The following is a 17,927-nucleotide window of genomic DNA, read 5'->3' on the forward strand; positions in this document are numbered from 1 at the left end:
CGGGATCCAGAAGCAAGATAAAGAGCAACAGGACTCAGCTGGGATTTGGGTTCCGCCAGGTGGAAGAAATAAAATCTGCAATTGGCTCCGAAACAAACATCAAACAAAATCTCGGGGCATCACAGACATGGTTCTTTGCGTTATAGAAACGATTGAAGCAAAGGTGGAGAGGCTCACTTTCCAGCTTTCAAATGGCGGGCCCCCAAATGATTTGCCAGAGTTGAGCTGATCTGCAGCCAGGAGCCAGGAGCTTCTTCTGGGTCTCCCACGTGGGTGCAGGGGCCCAAGGACTTGGGCCATCTTCTGCTTTCCCAGGCCATAGCAGAGAGCTGGATCAGAAGAGGAGCAGCAGGGACTAGAACCAGCGCCCATATCGGATGCCGGTGCTTCAGGCCAGGGCTTTAACCCGCTGCGCCACAGCACCAGCCCCAATGCTCACCTTTTCTTAAGAAAATTATAGCCACCCTAGTGAGTGAGTGAAATGCTTTCTGTCCAACCCCCTCCTCCCTCCCTCTCCCAATTTCTCAGAGAGCTAATACAATTCACCAGGGCCATTTCATCACTTACCTATTTAGCCTATTAATTAGGACTCTTGGTTTCCAATAACAGAAAACCAATTTAAACCAGGTTGAACAGTAGCAGCCAGCTTCGGAGAGACTTCAGGTGTGGTCTGATAGGATCCTAGCTCTGTCCGTGTGCGCTCCTTTGATCACTTTTCCCTGTGAGATGGATTCACGCTCGGGATGCTTTCTCCAAGGCAAACAGGTTTCTAAGTTTGACGACTCGCGTCCAGCTGATGGAGAAGAATCCTGATCCCATCTGCTGGACCAGTCGTGTTTGGATTCTGCTACTCATAGGTCATTGTGCTTAGATCAGGCTGGGGCTGCCTGAACCAGTGAAAGGCAAACCTGGTGGAAATTTCCCAAAAAGCTTGGGCGATCGATCAGAGCCTCCCCCCTGGAGTTGAGGGTGTTTGGATGTGAGAGGGTTGTGTGGTTTCTAGCCCATGGAGGAGGAAGAAATGGATAGGGGGGCAACCACAATATCTGGTTTATTATTACTCACTTTGTTGTAACAGGATTTGGTTAATGTCTTTGGCAGAATGTCAATGTCCATTTACAATGATTGTAAATAACACTAGGAATATTCAGTGCGTACTGGCGTCCCAAGCCTTTATTTTACCTAATTTAAATGTGTTAGATATTATCAATGTCCTCTCTTTGCAGGGAAGTGTCTAAGGTTAAGGGACAAATCTGAAAAACAATACAGCACTGATGCAAGGTGGGGGCACATGCACACGCACACACATGGACACATATGTACTTTCTAGCCAATTCCAACAGTTCATCAGACACCTGGACAGGCTAATTACGTGGCGTCCTGTTGAGTCTGATGGTCAGGGTTCAAAAACTGCCGCATCGCTTACTAGGTTATGACCTTGAATGAGTTCCTGGCGTTTTGTGCCTCAGTTTCTTCATCCATAATATGGCACTAAAAGCATGAGGGCTGTTAACGAAGATTAAATCATTTGGAGCCGGCGCTGTGGCTCACTTGGCTAATCCTCCACCTGTGGCGCCGGCACCCTGGGTTCTAGTCCTGGTCAGGGTGCTGGATTCTGTTCCGGTTGCTCCTCTTCCAGGCCAGCTCTCTGCTGTGGCCCTGGAGGGCAGTGGAGGATGGCCCAAGTGCTTGGACCCTGTACCCACATGGGAGACCAGGAGGAAGCACCTGGCTCCTGGCTTTGGATCGGTGCAGCACGCTGGCTGTAGCGGCAATCTGGGGAGTGAACCAGAGGAAGGAAGACCTTCTCTCTCTCTCTCTCTCTCTCTCTCTCTCTCTCTCTCTCTCTCTCTCACTATCTAACACTGCCTGGCAAAAAAAAAAAAAAAAATCATTTGGATCCTTGGTGAAAGTCCTGTAAGTCTTTGTCCCAAACAATGGCAGCCTTCTCTGTGTGGTTACATTTCCAGGGATTCATCAGCACCATCCCTGTGGTTTGGCACCCACAGTTCCTTCCCATGATCCAGTGCAGGCTGCAGCTTGGACCCTCTCCAAGCCTCAGGATCTTATCACATCTCTGTCTGGGCTCTCCCGGACCAGGCAGGGAGCCCTGGCCCTTGGGGGCTGCTGCCACTGCCTGCTTGGCCCTTAGCTCAAGAGACAGAAACCAAATCCTTCCCAAAGATGCTGGGAAATTAGTTTAGCACCATCTGCTGGGGTGTGGTGACTCAGAGGCAGCCAGCCGATCGTTCTTGGGGCTCTGGGGATGGGATGAGACTGATACTGTTGCGAATGCGGAGCAGGTGCAGGGAGCCAGGGCTGGGAGGCAAGGCAGGCGAGGGCTTTCTGTGTGCTACTAGCACCTCTTCTAGGTGAGCCGTGGTCCCAGGTTGTTGCATCGGCTACTTTCCATGATGGCAGAGAAGCCAGAGGGCTCTGAGGAGGGGCAGGGGAAAATGATGCGCTCCAGTTGACCTTGAAGAAGCAAACTGTCCACGAATGTGGGGGGGGGGCATGTGTGGGGAGCAGTGGGCGGCCACCGGGAGCAGAGGGTCCCAGTCCTACAGCTACGAACGGATCTCTCAGCGACCAATAGAGCTTGGGGGAGGACCCACGTTGTAACCTCACTGAACATGGAGCCAGAAGGAGAAACAGCCCGGACTGGCCCCGGCATCCTACTGTGTGCCGGGGAGGGGAAGCCGCATCGCCAACGCTGTAAAACAAGCTAACGATTGAGCGGGAGCTAGACCAAGGTGCCCGGGAAACAGCATGAGCTTTGGCATTAGGAGGACGCTTGTTCAGAATCTGGGGGAACATTCCTAGAAACCCCTGAGCCTCAGTTTCCTGATCTGTAAAATGGCCTGAAAAGCTTTTGCAGAGTCATCAGAGTTACATTCTGCAAAAACTTTAAGATCCTGAATCTCTCCAGCGCTGTTACAGAGGCGGTGCCATGTGTGACAAGCAGAGCAGTTGGGGGTGGAGGGGGTTGCGTGGAGCTCTGCACAGTGCATGCTAAGGGCCAGACACTGTGCAGAGAGCGCTATGAGAATCATTTCATGAACCTTCCTGCAAGGGGTTATTAGAGACCCATTGGGTTCACACACTCTCTAAACAGCTACAACAGCCAGGGCAGAACTGGGCCAGTCAGGAGCCAGGGACTCCACTTGGGTTTCCACTTGGGTTCAGAGACCCATGCACTTGGGCCGTCCTCTGCTGCTTTCCCAGGTGCATTAGCAGGGAGCTGGATTGGAGGCAGAGCAGCCAGGACTCAACCAGCATTGCATTTTCTTCGTGGAGGTAGTCTTTCCACTCTCTAGGTCCCACCCCAAGCTCTAACGGTTGGCAAATCTCCCATGTCATCCAGTTAAGGTACCCCATCTTTCTGGCTACAGTGATTGGTTCAAGGACGGACTGTCACTCAAGCCAGGACAAGAGAAATGAATTTTAAGGCTATTGTTGGGACGAGCAGTCACCCTTGCGTGAGGATTACTAAGCCCCAGGATGATGTGGGGGTTGGGGGAGCTGTTAGCAGGCCCTCAGCTCCCCGGTGGGGAAGACTTGTATGGGAAAGAAGGTAGCACTGAGGAACATGGGGCTTAGAGGTGGAGACTGATCCCCGGTGTTCCCCCACGTTCCTGGCTGGCTGAGCCCCTGTTCCAATAGCCCTTATTATTATTCAGGTGTGATATGGCCAGCAGCCCAGGAGTCAGCTTGTTATGCTCACGGAGCCCGAGAGAGGGAGTCCATGTCACACCTCAGGGGGCCGACAGGGGGAGCACGGGCAGACAGAGGCAGAGGGAGAGGGGGAACCATGGGCAGGAGCCTGCACCGTGGCTTCTGCAGGAAGGGATGGGCGGGTTGGGGCTGGCAGGCTGAGGATCAACTCCCTGGAAAGGTTTCCGTGGACTGTGGAGATCGGGGCTGCCCCTGTGACCCGGCACTGAGCCCTGGGGGTGTGGGCACTGGTGGACGTGAGGGCATTAGGGTTATAGCTCAGTGGTAGAGCATTTGGCTGCAGATGAGTGTGTTCCAGAGAGCTAATGGGAGGTGAAAGGGCAGCTTATTTTGGTGCAAAAGCTTTTTTTTTTTTTTTTTTTTTTTTAAGATCTATGTATTTATTTGAAAGGCAGAGTTACAGAGAGGCAGAGGTGGAGAGAGAAAGGGAGAGAGAGAGAGGTCTTCCATCTACTGGTTCATTCCGCAAATGGCCAGAGCTGGGCTGATCTGAAGCCAGGAGCCAGGAGCTTCCTCCAGGTCTCCTACCTGGGTACAAGGGCCCAAGGACTTGGGCCATCTTCTATTGCTTTCCCAGGCCATAGCAGAGAGCTGGATTGGAAAAGGAGCAGCTGGGACTTGAATTGGTGCCCATTTGGTGTGCCGGCACTGCAGGCAATGGCTTTATCTGCTAAGCCACAGCGTTGCCCCACAAAACCTTGTGTCACTTGTTGGACATAGTTTTCACTTTTTGGAGATTTCTCATATGCATGGAGTTCAACTTTTTTGCACCAAAGTGAACTTACAGTTATTTTTTTAAAAAATTAAAAAAAATGTTTCACACACACACCCACATATGGAGGCAGGGGAGGAGAGAGAGAGCAAGTGGTGCTACTGTCCACTGGTTTACTCCCCTAATGCCTGCAATGGCCAGGACTGGAGCCAGAAGCCAGAAACTCAATCTAGGTCTCCCACATGGGTTGTAGAAACCCTATTACTTGAGCTATCACTAACGTCCAAGCTTCTGTGTTAGTAGGAAAATGGGGTCAGGACCCTTACATGGGAATTGAACCTGGGTACTCTGATATGGAACATGGACATATTAACATCTACGCTAGGCTGGTGCCATGGCTCACTAGGCTAATCCTCCACCTTGCGGCGCCGGCACACCAGGTTCTAGTCCCGGTCGGGGCGCCGGATTCTGTCCCGGTTGCTCCCCTTCCAGGCCAGCTTTCTGCTGTGGCCAGGGAGTGCAGTGGAGGATGGCCCAAGTGCTTGGGCCCTGCACCCCATGGGAGACCAGGAGAAGTACCTGGCTCCTGCCATTGGATCAGCGTGGTGCGCCGGCCGCGGCGGCCATTGGAGGGTGAACCAACGGCAAAGGAAGACCTTTCTCTCTGTCTCTCTCTCTCACTGTCCACTCTGCCTGTCAAAAAAAAAAAAAATCTAGACTAAATCCCCACTCCCAATAAACTCACGTTTGAATCCCATGTTCCAGGAAGTTTTTTTTTTTTTAAGATTTATTTATTTATTTGAAAGTATGCAGAGAGGAGGAGAGGCAGAGAGAGAGGTATTCCATCTGCTGGTTCACTCCCCAATTGGCGGCAATGGCTGGAGCTCTGCCAATCAGAAGCCAGGAGCCAGGAGCTTCCTCCAGGTCTCTCACGTGGGTGCGGGAGCCCAAGGATTTGGGCCATCTTCCACTGCTCTCCCAGGCCATAGCAAAGAGTTGGATCAGAAGTGGAGCAGCTGGGACTCGAACCGATGCCCGTATGGGATGCCGGCACTGTGGGCAGCAGCTTTACCGGCTACGCCACAGCGTCGGCCCCCCAGGAGGTTCTTGAAGTACGCTTGTAGCCTCCTGGAGCATGAAATCCCCACGAGGGAAGGGTTAGGATTAGACTCTGGATTTGTCACTTGTGCTTTAAAATCACATCCCTGAAAGAGGACTCCTTCCAGGGGTGGGACACCGGGGAGGCAGAAGACCAAGGCAAGGTGACTCAGGCCTGGGTAGATTGGCAGGTTGTCTAGAACAGGAGTGTCCAGCGCATGCATGCATGGCAGATATTAAAGCACCAGGCTTCCAGAAGCCAGAAGCAGGGCTAATTCAGTGTCTGGGTCTGGCCGTTCCTTGATTTTGAACGTGGTCAGCTACAGGAGGCAATGCAAGTCCTGCTCTTTTGTGGAAGCCAGTTTAAATGTCATCACTTGCAAACGGGAGACTCACACAGAGCATGCAAGGCAGGGTGTGGGAGCAAAGAAACCAGGTATCTTAATGCCCAGGCCAGGGTGTCGAGCACGGTGCCTCTGAAAGTGCTCAGCTGTATCCCAAACATATGCCCTGTGTCCCCTGGACTGCAAGAAAGCATGGATGACTCAGTGGACATTGCGACATCTGGGTCGTCAACCACAGCCTCGCTGCTTGATGGGAGACCAAAGGAACCGTGCTGTATTTATCCAGGGCCATGAGCCCATCAGCCAGGGCTGAGCGCCCAATCCTTCATGCTATTCTCCCCAGGATAAAAGATTAACATTCCAGAAATGTGCGCCTTCTCTGTATTCAGGAGATTGTTTTCGTGCGTAAAGAGACCACTTGAGGCTCTGTGAGCAGAGACTAACGGAGCTGAGTCGTAGTCTGGGAATTTGATGAAGTAACATCCTCGGATGGAAAGGACGCGCGGGCAAAGACTGACAGAGTAAGTGCTGTGGGTTGGTGACGGCACTGCAGCTGGAAAGCGCTTTCATGTCCTGCAGGGTTTGTTGTCCACACAGGGCCTCTCCAGAGGATATTGTCAAGAGCCTGCTAGTTCTCTGACTGCACGACGAGATTGGAGACTTCATTATATTGTGTACTTAGCACAAGACTCAGAATAGCGATGGTTTCACCCCGATAAAAATTTGCTTCTCATGTGAAAGTCACAGCTGGTGTGGCAGTTCATTCTGTGACATCATCGGGGTGCAAACTCCCCTTGCCTTGTTTCTCTGCCATCCCCGGGAGGCCATGCCCATCTCCAAATTCCAAGATGGCATCCCTGAACCAGCCAGGACAGGGCCAGGTGCAAATCAGGAGCTGGGATCTCCATCGAGGTCTCCCACATGGTGTTAAGGAATGTGTATCATCAGGAAGCTGGCGTGGAGGGCAGAGCAAAGACTCAAACCCAAGCACTCTGATGTGAGATGAGAATGTCCCAAGCAGCATCTTAATAGCTGCTCCAAATGCCCACCCCTGGTACTCTATTTAAATTAGAAAAATCCCCCCTTCTGTGAGACCCTTTGCTGCCATCTGCTGGACCCCGTCACAGGAAATCGGTCACCCATCCCTTAAAGACAATACGTCCCGAGAAGTGTGTTGTGTGCGAACATTATACATGTGATCTATTTTTAAAAATTGCATTGCTACCTTGTTTGCCATTGATCTCTAATCAATATGGCCTACCAACTATTGGCAAGGCATTTTGCAAAGTAGTAGGTGTTGGAAGTCACCTGGAGAGGAGGGTTTGAAGTGCGCAGGAGGATGGGCATGGGTTCTGTGCAACATGACACCGTTTCACGCAAGGGACTCCAGCATCTGAGGATTTTGGTAGCTGTGGTGGTGGGTTCGGTCCCCAAAGGAAGCGGAAGGGTGGCTGTGTCTTTATCTTTTTCTCTTCCGTCCTTCTTCTTTCTGCCGCATGTACTCTCCCTCAATACAGCCTGAGGCAAAAAGAACACGCATTCTGAGCTTCTGCCCGGTCAGTCTGAGCAAAAGTTACCTGCCCAGTGCAGGGAGCTCCTCCAGCCAAGGCTTCTAGTGTGATATCAGAAACGGAGTGCTGGTCCCCTTGGCCGGAAGGCCAGCACATCGGCAGCAGCTGGTGAGACTGGCTGCCTTCTGTACCACCGCACCTGTCTTTCCAGGCAAGAGCTGTTATGTCCTCACAGTGGTTGCCGTGGGAGGCCACACACTTTCTCCCCAAGATGCTGCCTGCTGCAGAATTTCTAGAATCCTCCTAGGACTCATTTGTCACCAATAATAACATTGAAGAAAAGTGAACAGAACCTACAAGACTGTGGAACAACATCAAGTAGACCAACACACATATTGTGGGGGGGGGGGGAGAGAGAGAGAGAGAGAGAGAAAGGGAAAAAGAGGAAATTATGGGGGCTGGCACTGTGGTGTAGTGGGTAAGGCCGCCGCCTGCAGTGCCAGCATCCCATATGGGCACTGGTTCGAGTCCCAGCCGCTCCACTTCAGACCCAGCTCTCTGCTATGGCCTGGGAAAGCAGGAGAAGATGGTCCAAGTCCTTGGGCCCCTGCACCCACATGGGAAGACCCAGAGGAAGCTCCTGGCTGCTGCCTTTGGATTGGCCCAGCTCCAGCCATTAATGGCCAATTGGAGAGTGAATCAGCGGATGGAAGATTTCTCTCTCTCTCTCTCTTTCTCTCTCTCCTCTCCTTCTCTGTGTAACTCTTTCATATAAATAATAAAATAAATCTTTTTTTACAACAGGAAAATATGGCTGAAAATTTCACAAAATTGATGAAAAACATGAATATAAACATCTGAGATGCATAACGAACTGCAGTAGGATGAACTCAAAGAGAGTCACACCAAGGCATGTTATAGCCAAACTGTCAACACCCAGTGACAAAGAATCTTTGCAAGGAGCAAGGGAGTAGTGACTTGTTACATACAAGGGATCTTCACCAGCCTCTTAGCAGATTTCTCAGCAGACACATTGGAGGGCAGAAGGCAGTGGACTGATGTATTCAAGTAGCTGGGGGTAAAAAAAAACCCTGTCAATCAAGAATCCAGTATATGGAAAAACTGTCCGTCAATAGCAAGGGGAGAAGACATTCCCAGAGAAACAGAAGCCAGGGGAGTTTATTCACAACAGCCCTGTCCTGCAGGAAATGCTGGAAGGCGTTCTGCAGGTGGACGTGAAAGGAACCAGTCAGAAACTCAAAGCTGCACCAAGAAATAAAGAGCTCAGCAAAGCTGAGTCTGCAGGTACTCAGATTTAGCAATATCAATAATATGATTTAATAATATCAGTAATTAAAAGGGGCTGGGGGGCCGGCGCCGTAGCTCACTTGGTTAATCCTCTGCCTGCAGTGCCGGCATCCCATATGAGCACCAGGTTCTAGTCCCGGTTGCTCCTCTTCCAGTCCAGCTCTCTGCTGTGGCCCGGGAGTGCAGTGGAGGATGGCCCAAGTGCTTGGGCCCTGCACCCACATGGGAGACCAGGAGAAAGCGCCTGGCTCCTGGCTTTGGATTGGCGCATCGCCAGCTGTAGAGGCCATTTGGGGAATGAACAATCGGATGGAAGACCCTTCTCTCTGTCTCTCTCTCTCACTGTCTAACTCTACCTGTCAAGTAAAAAAAAAAAGCTGGGGGGGGGGGGGACTGGGAACAGAGCTTATAGAAGTGGAGTTTTCGTACGTCACAGAAGTTAAGTGGAGATAAATTCAGATCAGAGTGTTATCACATTGGGATGTTAAATGTGATCCCCATGGTAACCACAAAGAAAATAGCTACAGGATATACATCCATACACAGAAAGAAGTGAAAAGGAATTAAAACATTTCACTGAAAAAAAAATCAGTTACACACAAAAGAATACAGTAATGCAGGCAATCAGGGACAAAAAACTATAAGGCACACACAACTCCAACAGAAAAACAACAAAACAAGTCCTCCTTTGGCAGTAATCATGGTAAAGATTTATTTCAAAAGCAGAGTGATGGAGAAGGAGAGACAGAGAGGTAACTTTCATCTGCTGGTTCACTTCCTAACCGCCCCCCACCCCCAACAACCAGGGCTGGATCAGGCTGAAGCCAGGAGCCTGCAACTCAACCCGGACCTCCCAGAGGGGTGCAGAAACCCAGGTGCTTGGACCATCACCTGCTCCCTCCCAGGCACACTAGTAGCGGGAAGCTGGATCGCAGGATTGGAGTTGCCAGCCCTCAAACCAGGCACTGCGATACAGGGTGCAGGCTTCCCAGGCAGTAGCTTCACCCACTGCCCACAATGCCCACTCCTCAGTCATTACTTTAAATATAATCCATCCTACAAGCAAATTAAACTCTCTATTCAAAAGGCAGATGGACAGAATGAATTTTTAAAAACCCCATGATACAACTACATGCTAGTTACAAGACACTTCAGTTAGATCTAGAGACACAAATAGGTTGAAGGTGAAAAAATGCAGAAAGATATTCTGTGCAAATTGTAACCAGAAGAGAGCAAGGGTGTCTATCCATGAGCCAGTCACAAAGAGACAAGGATTGCAGAGTTGTGCATATGTGCGAGGCTCCCCTCCCTGAACAGGTGCTTTGCTTAGACAAGTTCTAATGCCTAGAATACCCACCCCCAACTATCCCTGTGAAGCTCTTTCTGCCATCCCCCCCCCCATGAGCCAGCCAGCCAGCAGGGGAGAGGGTGCAGGCCATGATATGGGCTGGCCGTGGGAGGTCAGCACGGGTGGCAGGTGCTGAGTTCACAGAACTGGCTATCCGCACAGCAGGGCTTACCAAGGAGGTACCAGCAGACATGGAGCTGCCCAGCCCCACGTGGAAGAGGGGAGAGCAGTGGAGTCTGTGAGGGCTCCCGCAGGGCCTCCCCCGTCTCTTCCTGGTGCCCACGCTCACAGCACAGCTGGGGACTCAGCCCCGGGGGAGGGGGACCTGTGGTATCATTATTGCAGATGGATATTCCCCGGAAGCCCGACGTTTGACAGGTCAGTGTGATCGGGGGATTCTTTTCATTGTAAAGCAAAAGGCAATGCCTCCAGTGGGCGTGCAGCAAAGTGTAGGCTCCTGTGGCGGGGAGCTCACTGGCTGCCTGGTTGAGGGGGACAGGTGCTAATTAAACGGTCCCGAGGCTGTGGGAGGTTGGCATCGCCCCACCTCAGAGTGAGTGGAAAACTTGGCCCCCTCCCTCCGCCCCCACCCACCAGTTCAAGAAGATGACCAGGTTTGCATCCTCAGGGGCAATCAGAGAAATCGTAATTAAAAACAGGACCAGCGATGAGGGCTATTGTCTTTGACTAGATTAGGATGAAAGTTGACTTTAGTTTCTTGGAAGCATTTTGGCCACAGCTATGAAGGCCCTAAAAAAAAACTCATGGGAAATCACTGCTTCCCAGGGCCTGCAAAGGCAGGAAGCTGAGGTCAGGGGTCTTAACTGGTGCCTTCACTCCCAGGCCACGTGCCTGTCCCGGTCACTTCTTTTAACTGCACCTACACTGCCCAAAGTCACAGCCATGATTCCATCTGACTCCTGCAACGATCCTGAGAGAGAACAGCATGGTTACTAGACCCACTTGCCAGATGGATAAACTGAGCTTCAGAGGAGTTTAGAGGTATGTAATGTGCCACTGTAATTTAGGTGCAGAACCACACCCTAAAAATTATTCCCAGGGGATTCTTCCCTCCTGCCTTCTCTGTCCTTTCAGTGTCAGCCACACAGGTCAGAGGTCAGCAAACCACGGCCATGGGCCACGATTGGACCACCACCCGTTACTGTACGACTTGAGATTAAGAATACATTTTAGGGCCGGTGCCAGCTGTGGCTCACTGTCGCTCCCCCTCTTCGTGGAGGAACGACACAGGACCCTGCGCTGTTCTTTCGTCTGCTCGGCCCTCCCCGGGTTTGCTGCTGGTTCTTCCCGGGTTGGCTACTATCCCTTCCACCTCCGTGGAAGGGCAGTTCCCCCTGGCCACATTCCCCACTTCCGCAGGGGAGCGGCACACTGCCGGCCGGCTTTCTCGGGGGCTGCACGGGTTCCCATAGATGTTCCCCATAGATGTTCCCTCGTGCATGCCGTCTCTCTCCTCCTTTATAGTCCTCCTCCGCCAATCCTAACTCGGCTGCCCACACGCCGAGTACGCTGCTCTCCAATCAGGAGCAAGTCCTACAGTTTATTGGTTGAACTGGAGGCAGCTGTGCGGAAGCTGTTTACTTCTCTCCCAGCGCCATATTGTGGGAGAGCAGATGCATAGAATAAGTCTTAATTCCAGTAACTCAGTCTAGTCCGGATTGCTCCCCACAGCTCACTTGGTTAATCCTCCACCTGCGGCACCAGCATCCCATGTGGGTGCCGGGGGTTCTAGTCCTGATTGCTCCTCTTCTAGTCCAGCTCTCTGCTGTGGCCAGGAGGGCAATGGAGGATGGCCCAGGTGCTTGGGCCCCTGCACCCACTTGGGAGACCAGGAAGAATCACCTGGCTCCTGGCTTCGGATCAGCCCAGCGCTGGCCATAGTGGCCATTTGGGGAGTGAACCAACGGAAGGAAGACCTTTCTCTCTCTCTCTCTCTCTGTGTCTCTTTCTCACTGTCTATAACTCTACCTGTCAAATAAATAATAAAAAAGAATACATTTTACACAGTTGGAAAAGAAGCCAAAAGAAGAATATCTTGTAATACATGGTAATTCTACAAAATTTAGATTTTGATTTCCATAGTTTTTTTTTTTTTAATTTGAAAGTCAGAGTTACACAGAGAGAGGAGAGGCAGAGAGAGAGAGAGAGGGAGAGAGAGAGAGAGAGAGAGAGAGAGAATCTTCCATCCACTAGTTCACTCACTAATTGGCCTCAATGGTTGGAGCTGCACTGATCCGAAGCCAGGAACCAGGAGCTTCTTCCAGGTCTCCCACGTGGGTGCAGGGGCCCAAGGACTTGAGCCATCTTCCACTGCTTTCCCAGGCCACAGCAGAGAGCATGTTCAGAAGTGGAGCTGCCAGGACTTGAACTGGTGCCCATATGGGATGCTGGCACTGCAGGCGGAGGCTTAACCTACTACACCACAGCGCTGGCCTCCATAACAGAGTTTTATGGGACACAAGACCACATCTGTATTGGCTGTGGTTGCTTTCCCCTAGCGACTGCAGAGTTGAGCAGTTGAAACAGAGACTGATGCAGGAAGCCCAAAACATGAACTACTTTTATCTGTCCTTTTACAGAGACAGCTCGCTGTCTGTGGGACTGCACACTGCTTCTCTGAAACCTCTTCTGTTTCCCAAGTGCAACCTGTTCTTTTGGAAAGGAAACCCAGGGAGTAAAATACTACTGCTCTGTCAATAGTAGTAACAGCTCCTGCACACTGGGCTGCGTCGTTTACTCTCTCTCTACGTTGAGCTGTCTCACCCCAGGGATTACAAACAGGGCTCCCCGAAGAATTACTGCCTTCAACCACATCCATCCCATCTTGCTGTCCTGCAGTGTCACCTTGGGGGCATTCTACAGCGTCCGGTTATTAAGAGGGCAGAGCAGGCCCATCTAAGTCTCCAGGCTTGAACTGATTTATGTATTTCATCTTCTGTCATCGGTGGAGGCCAGGCTGCAGCCCTAGGTACTCAGGGTGGATGGGGGGCACGATTCCCTCTTTCTCCTCTCTTCTTCTCCAGCCCCTTTAAGTGGAGTGGGACCGAGGCTGTGGTCTGGTTCTGGAACACAAGTCCCCCAGCCCCTTATCGAGGTCCAGCTCCTCTGGCTGCGAGCTGGGAAGGGCAGAGAGAAGACAGCTGACTTCGCACAGAGCGTGTCCCCTGTGGGTGGCGCAGACCGTCCCGGTGGTCCTTCAGCCGCTTCTGCGCCCAGTGTGACCTCTGATGAGGGTATTTCCCAGCAGGTGGCGTAGGTGCTTCTCTCAGGCTGTGTTTTACCCAGACGCCTCCTCTCCAGATAAAGACACTCCCCCCCACGCCTTAGAGAGGGGTAAGTGGTGTTCCTGGGGCTCTGAGGGCGTTGGTGCCTCCAACCCTGCTCTGGCCTTGATCTCATGAGGCCTTCTGCACAGCCCCATAGCTCCTGCCTTTCTCTGACCATACTCGTGTTACATTGGCCTTGATCCTTCACCCCTGCCTGCACCTGTACCCCTGCTATGGCCTCAGAGAGATGACCTTGGGCTTGCTCACATAGCTAGTTTGGGCTAATTTGGCAGAGCTGATCCTGTGCCAGTTCTAAGCTCAGGCCATGAGAAGCCTTGCTGTTTCTGCTTGCCTTTCTGAAGCACAAGCAGAGCTGGACAATGTCACGTAGCTGGTTAAGCTGCCCCCTGCAGCACCGGCATCCCATACGGGCACTGGTTCGAGTCCTGGCTGCTCCACTTTCGATCCAGCTCCCTGCTGATGTGCCTGGGAAAGCATCAGAGGATGGCCCAAGTCCTTGGGCTCCTGAACCCACGTAGGAGACCCAGAAGAAGCTCCTGGCTTTTGGCTTTGGCCTGGTCTAGCCCCATTTGTTGTGGCTATTTGGGGAGTGAACCAGCGGATAGATGACCTGTTTCTCTCTCTCTTTCTCTCTCTCTCTCTCTGTAACTCAGCCTTCCAAATAAATAAAAACATCTTTAAAAAAGAAAAGAAGGGCCGGCGCCGCGGCTCACTAGGCTAATCCTCTGCCTTGCGGTGCCGGCACACCGGGTTCTAGTCCCAGTCGGGGCGCCGGATTCTGTCCCGGTTGCCCCTCTTCCAGGCCAGCTCTCTGCTGTGGCCAGGGAGTGCAGTGGAGGATGGCCCAGGTGCTTGGGCCCTGCACCCCATGGGAGACCAGGAAAAGCACCTGGCTCCTGGCTCCTGCCATCGGATCAGCGCGGTGCGCCGGCCGCAGCGCGCTGGCCGTGGCGGCCATTGGAGGGTGAACCAACGGCAAAGGAAGACCTTTCTCTCTGTCTCTCTCTCTCACTGTCCACTCTGCCTGTCAAAAAAAAAAAAAAAAAAAAAAAAAGAAAAGAAGCACGAGGCTAGCTAATGCATGCATTTAAGAAACATGGAGCAGTCGCTCGCACTGTCCCCAGCATCTGCAGAGAGAAGGAGCATTGCCCTGTGGAGCTAAGCCTAGATCAGCTCAGCCCCAGCTCAGCTGCAGAGGCATGAGTTACGATAAATGATGGTTATTTTAAGTCATTGAGTTCAGGGGTGGCTGGTTCCTCAGTGTGTTTGTGAAACTAGCCAACCAACACAATAATAACGGTATGTAAATGACACAGCACCGTCTGCAGGCACTGCCCAAAGCCACTTCATATAGCAAATCCTGACCTCTATGAGACACATACTATTACTGTCTTCATTTTGCAAATGGGGAAACTGAGGCACAGATCAGCTACTCGGACCTCTGTGCTTTTTATTTTTTTAAAAATATTTTATTTATTTGTTTGAGAGGTAGAGTTACAGACAGAAAGAGGGAGAGACACAGAGAGAGGACTTCCATCCACTGGTTCACTCACCAAATAGCTGCAATGGCTGGAGCCAAGCCGATCCAAAGCCAGGAGCCAGGAGCTTCTTCTAGGTCTCCCACGTGGGTGCAGGGGCCCAAGGACTTGGTCCATCTTCTACTGCTTTCCCAGGCCATAGCAAAGAGCTGGATCGGAAGAGGAGCGGCTGGGACTAGAACCAGCGCCCATATGGGATGCTGGTGCCAAGGGCGGAGGCTTAGCCTACTACACCACAGTGCTGGCCCCACCTCTGTGCTTCTTCCCAGGGAGCTGGAAGAACCAACCCAGTGCCTTACTGACTCTTGTCCTCCACCTGCCCTCGTCCTTCTTCCCAGGTCTTTCCCCCTTCTCTCTTTTTGGGCATGCACAGGGAGCTTCCCAGCTCAGGATCCTGGTGAATCGGAATATGGTATCGATTGTTTGGATTGTTTGGAATCGGAGGCAGTTAGGAAACAGCAGACATAGGCAGAGTGCTTGTTCCTCCCTCCATTTGTTTAAAAGCAGAGCATAAGTTTCCCTTTGTGAATGGTTGCCTCTGCTACACTAGGATCTGGAGATGAAGTCATAACACCACACTAAACAACCCTTATCTGCCATACAGTTTCCAGCCCCTGGAAATCCAAGCCCACCCCATTACCTTTATCTAGTCACTTCGCTGCAATCTATCACTCTTTGTTAAAATGGTATATGAGCTCCCAAGTCTAGCTGCCTCTGAGTTTTCTCTTCTCTGTGAAGCCCTTGTGCACATAAAAACATCAGTAAAATCCTTAGGCCTTTTCTTCTGCCATCTGTCTTAAGCCACAGGCCTCCTGAAAACAACATAAAAGGATAGAGGGAAAATCCCATTCCCATACACTCCCAGACTCCAAGGAATGAGTGTGCTAAGGGTTCTTGAGAGGGCTCTGACCAGTTTCTCTCCAGGGGAGGACCAGAGTGGGTTGCAGTTGCAACAGTGTGGCAGAAGTATGTGTGCAGAAGTGTGGCCAGCATATTTCTGGGGAGTGAGGGGCCACCGCCTCTTCTTGCAAGTATTTTTTTTAAAGGTCTTCCTTCCATTGGCTCACCCCCCAAACGGCCGCCTCAGCCGGTGTGCTTCTCGGATCCAAAGCCAGGAGCCAGGTGCTTCCTCCTGGTCTCCCATGTGGGTGCAGGGCCCAAGGACCTGGGCCATCCTCCACTGCCCTCCCGGGCCACAGCAGAGAGCTGGACTGGAAGAGGAGCAACCGGGACTAGAACCCCGGGTGCTGGTGCTGCAGGCGGAGGATTAGCCTAGTGAGCTGCGGCGCCGGCTGGAAGTATCTGCAATCTCTACGAATAATTGTAATACTAGTCCAAGTTATTTGAGTCTCTTGCAATAGAAATTGACAAGATGTCCACGTGCAACCAGACAAGGTGTACTGGGGGTACAGTGGGGTTCCTACCATCTGGCTCCCGACAGGAGCCGAATACGGGAACACAGGTTTTCACCGGGCTGGGGAGGCGTGGGGTGCCCTCTTTGTGGCTCATCCCTCTGCCCTTGCCACCTGCCAAGCTGGTTTGCGCCTGGCTTGGTGCTGTGCACCGTCATGGTTGCTTGTTTCTGCACCTGACGTAATGGTCGTGATACTCACAACGACCTCCCCAGGGAGATCATCTGTCAGTCCTCCTGGGCATGGGTGCAGGTTGGGGAAGGCCCTAGCGGGGCATTGGGGTTGTGTGTGTGTGTGTGTGTTAGGTCTGGACACTCCTTGCTCCTGATCGGTTTGGACCTGGAGATGGAAGGGCTTGGCTTAGTGGGTCCTGTGTCTGTCCCGTCTCACACCGGACGTGGACGGGAAGCATCTCACTGTGGGCCCTGTCCCCCTTGAGCCCTAGGGCTCCAGGATTTTGCTGCTCCCACCCATGAGGCCCATCTTGCGAACTGTTACACGAGCTCGGAGGGCAGGAGACGGGCTCCGCTCTCTGTCATCGCCCTCTTTCGAATGAGGCGTGATTAGTACCTGTTGTTTTCAACCGCAGGCCCCAGGCCCAATTCTGAAGCAGTAGGTAAGCCCCATGTTAGCATCCTTCACAGAAGGGTATTCTTGCAAAATCTGAGAAGCAACACAACGTGGCAAACGTCAATCACTGTTTTTATTCTCTCTCTGCCTTCTCACTGGTGCCCAAGGGCACACACGGGTCCAGAGAATCATGCACGGAACTCAGCTGCCTGCCTCACTGTCCAATACCCTATTAATAAATATCCATCGGTTTTCAGGCCTGGCACGTGTACTTTTGAAAGTGGGTGTCCTTTTGCTGGGCTCCTCACTGATGCTCCATACATAAAAATGTCTTAGGAGTCCCCATCTTTCCCTGAAAATGTCCCCATTTTACGCTTTAACAGTGGATCAGATCCTATTTTTTAGGTTTCTGCTTTTTTTTTTTTTTTTAAATGCATGCTAGGAAAGAACCCAGCATAGGGCGCCACCTGGTGTTGGTCCTGGGCACATGCAGAGCAGGGTCTGCCCATCAAACTTGCCTTGTAGGTTATTTCCGCTCGCCAGCTGTCTCCTTCATGAGCTGTAAACGCTTTCACCTGCCCTACAATCAGGACAGCAAATTGGAGATGTTTTCCTGCTTCCTTATTCATGAATAATAATAATAATACCTTCTGTTCTCTAAAGACTGTCTTCCCAGAATGTGGCTGTGCAGTGAAAAGACTGTCTTCCCAGAATGTGGCTGTGCAGTGACCAGGGGACCTATAACACTTTCTTCTGGTATCATTCTTAAAAATTGAAATAAAATTCATATAATATAAAATTCACCATTTTAATCCTTAAAAATGTAAAATTCAGTGACTTCTGTTACATTCATAATGTTGTGCAGCCATGGTCACTAGCTGTAGAACATTAAAAATTATTTATTTATTTTTGGGAGGGAGGGAGAGAGGGAGGGAAAGGGAAGGAGGGAGGGAGTGCAGCCACTGGCTCACTTCCCAGATGGCCAGAACAGCTGGGGCTGGGCCAGGCCAAAGCAAGCGCCTGGAACTCCATCCTGGTCTCCC

Source organism: Oryctolagus cuniculus, chromosome 19 (genome assembly GCF_051225735.1).
Source record: "Oryctolagus cuniculus isolate XC-2025 breed Fujian yellow rabbit chromosome 19, ASM5122573v1, whole genome shotgun sequence".
NCBI classification, from domain to species: domain Eukaryota; kingdom Metazoa; phylum Chordata; class Mammalia; order Lagomorpha; family Leporidae; genus Oryctolagus; species Oryctolagus cuniculus.